Here is a 13652-nt window from a genome sequence, read left to right on the forward strand (position 1 = left end):
AATTAAATAGAAAATTTATTTTGAAAATATAGTTAGATATATTTGATGATGAATATATATTATTATTTTTTTGAAAATTAAATAAATAGTAATGTTATCTTGTGCTTTAGGGCATAATACAAGAAGTCTATTTATAAAAAAAAGTTATTGAAAAACGTAACTTAAAAACTAATTTTAATTTTTTATTAAAAGGAATGTATAAATTTATTGAAGAATACTGATCTCTTTGTTTTTTTTGTTTCGGTGGAAGAAAGATGATATTTGTTTCGGTGAAGGAAACATTTAATTAACTGCTCGGTGGTGCATTTCATATGGCGAGAGACAACCCTTTTATATTGATTCTGCCTCCAACATTATTATTATTATTATTATTATTATTATTATTATTATTATTATTATTATTATTATTATTTTAATTATAATTAGATTGAAAATATAGTTAGATATATTTGATGATGAATATTTATTATCATTTTTAAAAATTAAATAAAGAATAATATTATCTTGTGCTTTAGGGCATAATACAAGAATATTTATCTCTTTGCTTTTTTGTTTCGGTGGATGGTGGATGATTTTTCTTTTGGTGGAGCGGAAACAATTAATTAACTGTTAAGTGCTGGTGCAATTCATATGGCGAGAGACAACCCGTTTTATACTGATTCTGTCTCCAACAATTTTATTATTATTATTATTTTTTATTATTATAATTAGATTGAAGATATAGTTAGATATATTTGATGATGAATATATATTATCATTTTAAAAAATTAAATAAAGAGTAATGTTATCTTGTGCTCTATGGCATAATATAAGAAGTCTATTTATAAAAGAATTGTATTGAAAAATGTAATTATTAAAGTAATTTAAATTTTTTATTAAAAGGAATGTATAATTTCTAAGATAATATTTTTTCATTTAATTATAAACTTGTACTCCTATGACACAAGTTAACATTACCCTTAAATTAATTATATTTTTAGAAAATTCTTTTACTTGTATTGTATCATTCATTAAACAAACTTACAATTTCAACTATTTTATTCAAGCATTAAATTTATTATTAGATAAGAATATGGATGTTTCCAGTGGCACAATGCGGTTTTAATGTTAAAAATTATCTTAATTGTAAGAGAAAAAAGTTTGCGGTTCGATTTAGTTCGGTTAATTTTTAGAAATAAAATCGAACCAAATCAAATCAAACCAATGCGGTTTGGATTGGTTTGATTTGTTCGATTTTTTTTACAAAATTCTTTATTGAGCCATACATATACCTATAGAGAACAACATAACTTTGTGTTTAGTCATTTATAAATTACAAAATAACAACAAAGTTCATCATATTTAGACAAAAACTTTCTTATTCAATATACAAAAATCAGTTTAGGCAAAAGTGGAAAAAATATAAAACAATATAAAAAATATTATAATAAAACAGAAAAAATAGAAGAGATGATAGATTAGAGAAGATGAAAAAGAAAGAATAAAAGAGATGTAAGATTAGAGAAGAAAGATGCGATAAAAATGTAATTAGAAGAGAAAATAGTAACATAAAAATGAGAAGATGACAAAGAAAGAACATAATAGAAGAGAGATTACATACTTGAGTTTCATATTACATTCTTGAGTTTCACGTTATGGAGAAAATCTAGGAGTAGTATTCTTTCTTTATCAGTGACGGTGTTATCGTCTTTGTCTATAATTGTGATGGTGAGTGACATATTTGAAATATGTGTAGAAGAATACTTATCACTTTGTTTTGTTTTGGTGGATCTTTGTTTCGGTGGAGCGATCAGATATGAAACAGTTAATTAACTATTCAGTTGTGCAATACATATGGTGAGAGACTACCCCGTTTTATACTGATTCTGCCCCCAATATTTATTATTATTATAAATCAAATAGAAAATTTATTTTGAAAATATAGTTAGATATATTTGATGATGAATATATATTATTATTTTTTAAAATTAAATTAAGGGTAATCCTAATTTCTGCCTTAGGCGACAAGGTAAGAAATCTATTTATAAAAAGTTTGTATTGAAAAAAGTAATTAAAAAGTTAAATCTAAATTTTTATTAAAAGAAATATATAATTTCTAAGAAAATATTTCTTTATTTAATTATAAATATTAAATAAAGATGTGTAGAAGAATACTTATCATTTTATTTCGGTGAAGTAAATAGTTATAAAAACAGTTAATTAATTGTTTGATGCAATAAATATCTTTTTATATAGATACTAGCATCGATAATTTTATTATTATTAATAATATTACATATTGTAAGAACAAAAATTGTTCTACAACAGATTCCAGGATTTTGATGATAACAAAGGATGAAACCAAAAATGACACTCTAACGAAAAGTTTCTAAGTGTGCAGGACTCTAAAAGGAATCTGACTACGTCATCAGATTCAGAATCAAATCAGATACAAATTATCAGAAGATCAGAAGCATCTGAAGTAGAAATGCGCTCTAGAAGTTCTGACTCTGAGCTTACAGCAGATCAGAATATCAGAAGCATCTGAAGAAGAAGTACGCTCTAGAAGATCTGACTCTGAACAACGGTATATCAAATTCCAGAAGCTCACAACAGTATCTGAAGTCACCATCAGAACTCTAAGCGATCAAAATCATCAGAAGCTCTGAAGCCACACAGCAAGATCTCAGATTAACAGAGTTACGTAGACTCTGATAATGGATTTCCCAATTCAGAAAAAATAACGTCAACTTCGAATTTAAATGGAAAGGAACTATTACTGGAAAGAAGTTATTCAGGGAGACAAAGTTGTTTTGGCAAGAAACAACAGAAGTTATGGCATTGATTCCTAATCAAGACAATATCATCTGCCATCAATTTCAACGGTCATTTCACCTCTATATAAAGGACATCAAACAGCATTGAGAGACACACCTGAACACATTGAAATATTCTCTCTCTCTCTCTCTCTCTCTCTCTCTCTCTCAAAGTTTCACGAGCTTTTGCTCAGAACGTGAAATATTCTATTTGCTCTTACTGCTGTAATACTTGCTTTATCCTAGAAGCACTTTAGATTACAAACTCTGTTTTTATCTAAGTTGTTTTTATATTCCTCAAGTGACTCTGCGCAGTCTGTATACTTGAGAGGACTAAGAGATCTTTCTCTTAGACGTTGGTTGTAATAATCTTTCAAGATTAGTGGATTAAGTCCTTGTTGAAGGCGAAATCACCTTGGCCGGGTGGACTGGAGTAGCTTTGTGTTATAAGCGAACCAATATAAAATCCTGTGTGATTTTATTTTCCAAAAGCGCTTATTTTCCAAAACAATTCAAACCCCCCTTTCTTGTTTTTCTCACCTTCAATTGGTATCAGAGCTTCGGCTCTGTTATTGATTTTCTAATCAAACACTTAACAGTGTAGAGAGATCCAGAACGAGAAAAACCATGGCCCACACAAATGAAAGAGACAGTTACAATGCTAAGTCACATATGGATACAAACCTCCTGTCACAGAGGATGGAGTTGAAGTTCCCAGAAGTAAGATGTCAGATGATCAGAAGCGAGTTTTCAAAAATCATCACAAGGCCAGAACCATACTTCTCAATGCTATATCTTACAACGAGTATGAAAAGATCACCAACAGAGAAACAGCCAAAGACATACTTGACTCTCTGAGGATGACTCATGAAGGAAACTCTCAGGTCAAAGAGACAAAGGCTCTAGCGCTTATCCAGAAATATGAAGCCTTCAAAATGGAGGATGACGAAGCCATAGAGGTAATGTTCTCTAGATTCCAAACTCTTATTGCAGGTCTCAAAGTTCTAGACAAAGGGTACACAACTGCAGACCACCTCAAAAAGATAGTCAGAAGCTTGCCAAAGAAGTGGAGACCCATGGTCACTGCTCTGAAGCTGTCTAAGGATCTGAACAATATCAGTCTTGAAGAACTTGTCAGTTCCCTCAGAAGCCATGAGATAGAACTAGAGGAAGATGAGCCTCAGAAGAAGAACAAGTCTGTAGCATTAAAGTCCAGATCTGAAAGACGCAAATCTGACAGAACCAAAGCATTCCAGGCCGAAACAGAAGATGTAGATGACTCTGAACAAGAAGATTTTGATGAGGAAGAAGAATTGTCCCTCCTGACCAGGAGAGTTAAACAACTCTGGTAAAAGAGGAACAACAACTTCAGAAGACCAAGACCTAGAGGGGATCGATCAGAATCAATGTCTAAAGGTAAAACTAACAAAGATGTCACTTGTTATGAATGTAAAGAAATAGGTCACTACAGGAACGAATGCCCAAAGTTAAAGAAAGACAGTTCCAGAAAAGAGAGCTTCAAGAAAAATTCCCTCAGAACCAAAAAGGGGTTAATGGCTACCTGAGATGATAGCGAGTCTGACTCATCAGAATCTGACTCTGATGAACAGGCCAATGTAGCATTCATGGCTATCACATCCAATGACAGTTCAGATGAAGAATCTGAAGAGGTATTTTCTGAACTCTCTCGATCTGATCTAGAATCATGCTTGTCTGAAACTCTTAGCTCATATCAGAAACTAAAACAAAAGTTTAAAGCAATAAAAGGCTGTCTTGAAGAAAAATTTGAAGAATGTGGCAAACTTGAGATGACAATTCTAGAATTAAAAGATGAAAACAGATCTTTAACATTACAAAGAGATGCTGCAAAGAAAAATTGTTTAAAACTGGAAGAAGCGTTATCTCAAGCTCCACAAACTTCAAATACAATAATTTATAAATACGAAAAAGCCTTTCAAAAGTTTCTGAAAAATGGGATAGGAAGGAGTGTAATGACATCCATGATTTATGGAGTCAGTCAGAACAATAGAAAAGGAATTGGGTATGATCCTAAGGAAGATAAAACTTCTACTAGTGATCAACTTAAATCTCCATTTTCATATCACTATACACACACACAAGAACAAAAATTTGAAAATGCTAGAAAACCCAAAGTTATAAGAAACTCTGGGAAAACTAATCAAAAAGGACCCAAGAGACTCTGGGTACCAAAAGATAAGATTGTTTATGTTGCAGATATCTTATGCAGCAAAGTTCAAACACCAGTCATGGTATCTGGACTCTGGATGCTCGCGACACATGACGGGAAGAAAGTCTATGTTCCAAAGCCTGGAACTTAAAGACGTTGGATTCGTAGGTTTCGAAGGAGATCAGAAAGGAAGGATCAGAGGCTCCGGAACTATTGGTAATGGTACTCTTCCCTCTATATCTGATGTTCTTTACGTAGAAGGATTAATGCATAATTTGTTATCCATAAGTCAATTAAGTGATAACGGTTATGACGTGATCTTTAATCAAAAAACATGTAAAGCCATAAATCAAAACAATGGTTCTGTCCTATTCACAGGCAAGAGGAAAAACAATATTTATAAAATTAATCTTTCTGATTTAAAAGAACAAAATGTGAAATGTCTGATGTCTGTTCACGAAGAGCAATGGGTATGGCATAGACGCTTGGGCCACATTAGCATGAGAAAACTATCTCAGCTAAATAAACTCGAGTTAGTCAGAGGCCTACCTAAACTGAAGTTTTCTTCAGATGCTCTATGTGAAGCATGTCAGAAAGGAAAATTTTCAAAAACTTCTTTCAAAAAGAAAACTATTGTTACCACCTCTAAGCCTCTGGAACTTCTTCACATTGATTTATTTGGTCCTGTGAAAACAGCATCAGTCAATGGAAAGAAGTATGGACTAGTCATTGTTGATGATTTCAGTCGCTGGACATGGGTGAAATTCCTAAAGCACAAGAGTGAGTCACACTCTGTATTCACTAGTTTCTGCTCCAAAGTGCAAAAAGAATTTGACTCTAAAATTATTAGAGTCAGAAGTGATCATGGTGGGGAATTTGAAAACAAATATTTTGAGGAATTATTTGACTCTAATGGAATATCCCATGATTTCTCCTGCCCTAGAACTCCACAACAAAATGGAGTTGTAGAGAGGAAGAATAGGACACTCCAAGAGATGGTCAGAACCATGATCAATGAAACGAATGTGGCTAAGCACTTTTGGGCCGAAGCTGTAAATACAGCGTGTTATATTCAGAATAGAATCTCCATAAGACCTATTCTGGAAAAGACTCCCTATGAACTATGTAAAGGAAGGAAACCAAAAATTTCATATTTCCATCCATTTGGATGTTCTTGCTTTATTTTAAACACTAAAGAACATCTGAACAAGTTTGATTCCAAAGCACAGAAAGGTATTATGTTAGGATACTCAGAACGCTCCAAAGGCTACAGAGTATACAATACAGAAACCAAAATTGTGGAAGAATCAATTCATGTCAGATTTGACGATAAGCTTGACCCTGAAAAGTCAAAGCTAGTTGAAAATTTTGCAGATTTAGAAATCACTCTTGCAGGATCTAATAAAACTCCAGAAGCAACTGCCACTCAGAACTCTGAGGAAATTAATTCCCCAGTAATCCCAAAGAAAGCTAAAAGTCGCATCAACGTATCTGAAGATTTGATTCTGGGCAACAAAGACGAACCTGTCAGAACCAGATCTACCTTCAGGACCTCTGAAGAGACGCCTCTGGGACTAGTGTCTCTGATCGAGCCTACGTCCTGTGATGAAGCACTTCAAGATAACGACTAGGTTTCAGCTATGCAAGAAGAGTTAGATCAATTCACAAAGAATGATGTCTGGGATCTTGTTCCCAAGCCCAGAAGCACTCACGTTATTGGAACCAGATGGGTATTCAGAAACAAGCTGAATGAGAAAGGAGAAGTCGTCAGAAACAAAGCTCGACTGGTAGCTCAAGGTTACAGTCAACAAGAAGGTATTGACTACAATGAAACCTTTGCTCCAGTCGCAAGGTTAGAATCTATTCGTCTTCTTGTATCTTTTGCTATTAACCATTCTATTAAATTATATCAAATGGATGTGAAGAGCGCATTCCTTAATGGTTATATATCAGAAGAAGTGTATGTCAACCAACCTTCAGGTTTTGAAAATCCAATTTTTCCAGAACATGTCTTTAAACTTAAAAAATCTTTATATGGACTTAAACAAGCTCCCAGAGCCTGGTATGAACGTTTAAGTAATTTTCTTCTGGAACACAATTTTATCAGAGGGAAAGTTGACTCCACACTCTTCTGTAAGAACCTTAACAATGATCTCATGATATGTCAGATATATGTTGATGATATTATTTTTGGTTCTGCTAACGCCTCTGTTTGTCAAGAATTCTCTGAGTTAATGCAGGCAGAATTTGAAATGAGCTTAATGCAAGAACTAAAGTTCTTTCTAGGAATTCAAATTAACCAAACTTCAGAAGTCACGTACGTTCATCAAAGCAAATACATAAAAGATATTCTGAAGAAATTTGACATGGCTGAATGCAACTCTGCAAAGACTCCAATGCATCCAACATGCATTCTTGAAAAGGAAGAAGTCAGTAAAAAGGTTTGTCAGAAGCTCTATCGTGGTATGATATGCTCTCTTCTCTATCTGACTGCTACTCGACCTGATATTCTCTTTAGTGTCTGTCTTTGTGCCAGATTCCAATCAGATCCTAGAGAAACTCACTTAACAGCAGTTAAGAGAATTTTCAAATATCTGAAAGGAACTCCTAACCTGGGCCTGATGTATGAGAAAACATCAGAGTATAGACTTTCAGGTTACTGTGATGCAGATTACGCAGGAGATAGATTGGAACGAAAAAGTACATCTGGAAATTGTTAGCTCCTAGGAAACAATCTTATATCCTGGGCCAGCAAAAGACAGTCAACTATCGCTCTATCAATTGGAGAAGCTGAATACATCTCAGCATCACTGTGCACAACTCAGATGCTCTAGATGAAGAATCAGTTAGAAGATCTGCAAATCTTCGAGAGTAACATTCCTATCTTTTGTGATAATACTGCTGCCATTTGTTTAAGTAAGAATCCCATCTTACACTCCAGAGCTAAGCACATTGAAATAAAACATCATTTTATCAGAGACTATGTTCAGAAAGGGATAGTAACATTGAAGTTCATTGATACAGATCATCAATGGGCAGATATATTTACTAAACCTCTAGCTGAAGATAGATTTCTTTTTATCTTAGAGAATCTGAACATTCAAAATTGCCCTGAATAAATTGTGCCTCTGAAGATGTAAAATGAGACTCTGACATAAACAAATGAGCTTCTGCCTCTGACTCTGATACTTCTACCAAGTTAAGAAGATATCTGAGTTAGAAATCTCCAGGAACCAATCCTTTGGTATTCCTGAAGATCAGATACATCAACACGTGGAGTGAATTGCGTCTAACCTTGGAACTTCTAGACAGTTGTCCAGAAGAAATTCAAAGGACAGACGTTTGAGATCTCCTCGAGCAGTGTGCATACTGTTGGGATTAGACATTCATTAATGAGCCATAATCATTTCTCCCTCTAAGCGTGCTAACTTGGTTTTTGTGCTAAACTTTGATTTTTGTGTCGTTTTGCATGCAGTTTGTTCTAGTATATAAACACTTCTCTCACATTATGCACACACTTAACTCTCACTCACTTTCTCAAACCAGCTCTCTCAGGCATTTCTGCAAGCAGTTCATCTTCATCTCGTTCCTCATCAACAATGGATTCTCAACAACAATCCGTGTTCAACTATTCTCAACAAATGGACTCCAGCAACGTAGCTCAAAGCACAAGCATTCCTACTCCAACAGTTACATGCGTAACTATAACACCAGTGTACAAGGAGCCTCATATTCTTGACCGTGAGCCTCATATCAATCTTGCAACTCCTTTCGAAAAACTGGATGTTTTGTGTAAATCACTTGTGGATTTCAACAACATGAAGAGGAATGGGGTAGACCTAACTGAAGAACTTCATCATCAAGGTTGGGAAAACTATTTTCAACGCCTTTATGGTCCTGTTTACCCAAACCTCATCAAGGAATTCTGGAGGTTTGCTGACGCTGACGACCATTTCATCGTCTCCTACGTTTTGGGGGTAAAAATCGTGATTACTGAAAAATCAATAACCTCATTGCTGAACATGGAGAAAGCTGGAGGAAGAAGGATTTACAACATCAATCCTAGGGCAAAGTACATTGCTCATGAAATCAACCCCACCATCTTCAAACTCAACACAGAAGGCAATCCTTCAAAGAACAAAGAACTACATCAGAATCTCCGAGTGTGGCTCAAGATCATTCTGGGAACTATTCATCATCGCCCAGCATCCAACTCATCAGATTACATCAATACAGATCAGAAGTGTATTCTGTACTGTATTCATAAGGGTCTGAAGCTTTGCCTCCCAGCCCTCCTCTTCAAATACCTCAGAGACTCCGTACAGGAGACCAGGAACAACATGAAACCCAGAACCTACATCCCTCTGGGAAGACTTCTATCAGATGTACTGATAGAAAATGGGCTTGTAGATCATCTGGAAAAACATAAACTCATGGAAGATATGGTAATAGAAACAGGAAGGCCTCTGAACTCCAGAAATCTGAAGAGCATGGGGATTCTGAAGAAGATTCAAGTCAAACCTACTTTGGACACCTCTTGGGAAGCTTTAAAAGATCAGAGGGATATGCCAAATGGTCTCGCAAGGTTCTACAAGAATGAACCCAAAGAGGCAATCCTCCACTATCTCCAACGTCTGAAGGATGAAGGAGTGGACATCTCAGACTTCAGATTAGACGATCTGCTAGATTCAGCCCCAGACTTCGTGAAGTTCAAAAGAGGTCCATCTGAGAAGTCTTCAAAAGCGAAGAGAGTAAAGATAGGAGAATCTTCTGAATCAAGACCTCCAGCGCCTCTGCAAGAATCTTATGGTAAGTCTGCCTCTACTGTTCCCTCTGCACAACCATTGGCTTCTTCTACTCCTCTACCAACACCCATCTATACCACATCTGAAACTCCTCCTTCCACAACCAGAACACAACAACCTCTACCAAAATTCAATCTTGCAAATACCTCCTTACCACTATCCGAAGTTGAAGAATTAAACCAAACCACTTCCTCATCCTCAGCCCCAGAATCACCTCCCTACTTTGTCCTTTCCTCTGACACAGAACCCTCTGACCCCGCTTCTCCCACTTTAGCACAACTTCAATCTCTAAACCGTAACTCTCAACAACCTCAACAACCTCCACCTGAACCTGAAGTAACCTCACCACCCACAGAACAACCAACCATCACTCTATCTGAACTTCAACCCTCTGACCTCCATACCTCTGACATTACCCCTCCAAACACTTTCGCTGAAACTCAAACACTCAACCTAAGCCCTCCAGCCTCTCCACCTCAAACATCTGAACCAGAACATTCCCTGCCTACCCTAGAGGAAGCCATTATGTTGTTCGCAGGGGCTTCAGTGCAAAAGGTCAAGTCTCTGACCATAAACTCTGGCATCAATGATGATCCTGACTCTGTTAGGACACACTGGAACAGGGTCATTGGCTGGATGACATCTGAGGCCTTCAAGCTGAAGCACATCTCTGAGCAAGTCAAAAACGACTTCATCAGAGACGCTGAGGCAAGACTATAGGAGCGCTTGGCCAGAGAAGCTGAAGAAAAGGCCAGAAGGGAAGAAGAAGAAAGAGCCAGAGAAGAAGAAATCAAAAGGGCAAGGGAAGCTGAAGCTAAAGCTCTAGCTGACGCTACTGCTGGTGCTGAAGCTGAAGCAAAGGTTGCTGTTGAAGCTGAAGCCAAAGCCGCTGAAGAACAACATGCTCTGACTCAGGGGGAGTCTTCGTCTTTTGCCCCCCTGGTTCTCAGGACGCTGGAAGAACTTCAGAAAAAGCAGAAGGAAGTCCGAGCCAGACTGGATCAACAGAACACTGTCAACGCCAACATCCAGAACCTGCTGAATCAACTGCTTCAGAGAATGCCTCCTCCTCCCAACCCTTAGGCACTTAGGATCTTTGCTTGTTGCCTTGCTTATCCTTGTTTCTGATGTTTTTTTTTCTTGTCATTATCTCTGATGTTCTGTTTCTCTTATCTGAATATATATTTTTCCTACTTATTTTTTGTTTAAGTCTTTTTGATTCTGACAAAAAGGGGGAGAAATAAAATAGCTCTGATGAAAAATTTCCTAATACCTTAAGCACTCTGCAAACATACTATTATCTAAAATAAATTCATCTAACACTGGACTTAAGAAAATTGCAGAAGGTATCAAGAAACTTCATTGCTTGGAAGCTCTGGTAAGAATTTCTGAACTCCCTAGCCTATCTCAGGGGGAGCTCATTTCTATCTGATCTGATAAAGCTTTTTTTCAATGTTTCATCTGTCAATTGAGTTTGTTTTGTCATCATCAAAAAGGGGGAGATTGTAAGAACAAAAATTGTTCTACAACAGATTCCAGGATTTTGATGATAACAAAGGATGAAACCAAAAATGGCACTCTAACGAAAAGTTTCTAAGTGTGCAGGACTCTAAAAGGAATCTGACTATGTCATCAGATTCAGAATCAAATCAGATACAAATTATCAGAAGATCAGAAGCATCTGAAGTAGAAATGCGCTCTAGAAGTTCTGACTCTGAGCTTACAGCAGATCAGAATATCAGAAGCATCTGAAGAAGAAGTACGCTCTAGAAGACCTGACTCTGAACAACGGTATATCAAATTCCAGAAGCTCACAACAGTATCTGAAGTCACCATCAGAACTCTAAGCGATCAAAATCATCAGAAGCTCTGAAGCCACACAGCAAGATCTCAGATTAACAGAGTTACGTAGACTCTGATAATGGATTTCCCAATTCAGAAAAAATAACGTCAACTTCGAATTTAAATGGAAAGGAACTATTACTGGAAAGAAGTTATTCAGGGAGACAAAGTTGTTTTGGCAAGAAACAACAGAAGTTATGGCATTGATTCCTAATCAAGACAATATTATCTGCCATCAATTTCAACGGTCCTTTCACCTCTATATAAAGGACAACAAACAGCATTGAGAGACACACCTGAACACATTGAAATATTCTCTCTCTCTCTCTCTCAAAGTTTCACGAGCTTTTGCTCAGAACGTGAAATATTCTATTTGCTCTTACTGCTGTAATACTTGCTTTATCCTAGAAGCACTCTAGATTACAAACTCTATTTTTATCTAAGTTGTTTTTATATTCCTCAAGTGACTCTGCGCAGTCTGTATACTTGAGAGGACTAAGAGATCTTTCTCTTAGACGTTGGTTGTAATAATCTTTCAAGATTAGTGGACTAAGTCCTTGTTGAAGGCGAAATCACCTTGGCCGGGTGGACTGGAGTAACTTTGTGTTATAAGCGAACCAGTATAAAATCCTGTGTGATTTTATTTTCCAAAAGCGCTTATTTTCCAAAACAATTCAAACTCCTCTTTCTTGTTTTTCTCACCTTCACATATAAGTTTCATTTAATTATTAATGATAAGAATTAAAATTAAAAATAATAATTTATCCCTTTGTTTTTTGTTTCGGTGGATGATCTTTGTTTCGGTGGAGCGGAAATAGTTAATTAATTGTTCTGTGGTACAATTCATATGGTGAGAGACTACCTCGTTTTATACTAATTCTGCCTCCAATATTTTTTATTATTATTATTATTATTATTATTATTATTATTATTATTATTATCATCATTATTATTATTATTATTATTATTATTATTATTATAAATCAAATAGAAAACTTATTTTGAAAATATAGTTAGATATATTTGATGATGAATATATATTATCATTTTTTAAAATTAAATTAACATAACTTGTATCCTATGGCACAATACAAGAAATCTATTTATAAAAAAATTGTATCAAAAAAAGTAATTAAAAAATTAATTCTAATTTTTTATTAAAAATAATGTACGATTTCTAAGATGATATTTCTTCATTTTTGTGTTCCTAAAACACAAGTTAGTATTCTTCTTAAATTAATTATATTTTTAAAAAATTCTTTTAAATGTAGTGTATAATAATGATATGGATTTAAGAGACTGTGCTTAAATATTGAATTCATTAAACAAACTTACAATTTCAACTATCTTATTAAAAAATTAAATTTGTTATTAAATAAGAGTATGGATGTTTGCAGTGTGGTTTATGCGATTTTAATGATAAAAGTCATCTGATGAGCAAAAGGAAAAAGTATGCGGTTAGGTTTAGTTTGGTTGACTTTTAAAAATAAAACCGAATCAAATCAAATTAAATCACTGCGGTTTGGGTTGGTTTGGTTGGTTCGATTTTTCTACAAAATTCTTTATTGAGCCATACATATATCTATAGAGAACAACATAACTTTGTGTTTAGTCATTTATACATTACAAAATAACAATAAAATCACTCATATTTAGACAAAAACTTTCTCATTCAAAATACAAAAATCAGTTTGCACAAAAGTGAAAAAATAAATAAAACAATATCAAAATATTATAATAAAATAGAAAAATAGAAGAGATGAGAGATTCCAGAAGGTGAAAAAGAAATAATAAAAAAGACGTAAGATTAGAGAAGAAATGTGTAATAAAAACGTAATTAGAAGAGAAAATAGTAACATAAAAATGAGAAGACTTATTCTTCATCGTTCACAATTTCATTCTTGATTATGAGAAGAAACAAAGTCGAGAGGTTCATATTACATACTTGAGTTTCAAGCTATGGAGAAAATCTAGGAGCAATACTCCTGCTTTATCAGTGACAGTGTTATCGTCTTTGTCTAT

The sequence above is a fragment of the Lathyrus oleraceus genome, chromosome 6 (assembly GCF_024323335.1).
Source record: "Lathyrus oleraceus cultivar Zhongwan6 chromosome 6, CAAS_Psat_ZW6_1.0, whole genome shotgun sequence".
In the NCBI taxonomy this organism is placed as follows: Eukaryota; Viridiplantae; Streptophyta; class Magnoliopsida; order Fabales; family Fabaceae; genus Lathyrus; species Lathyrus oleraceus.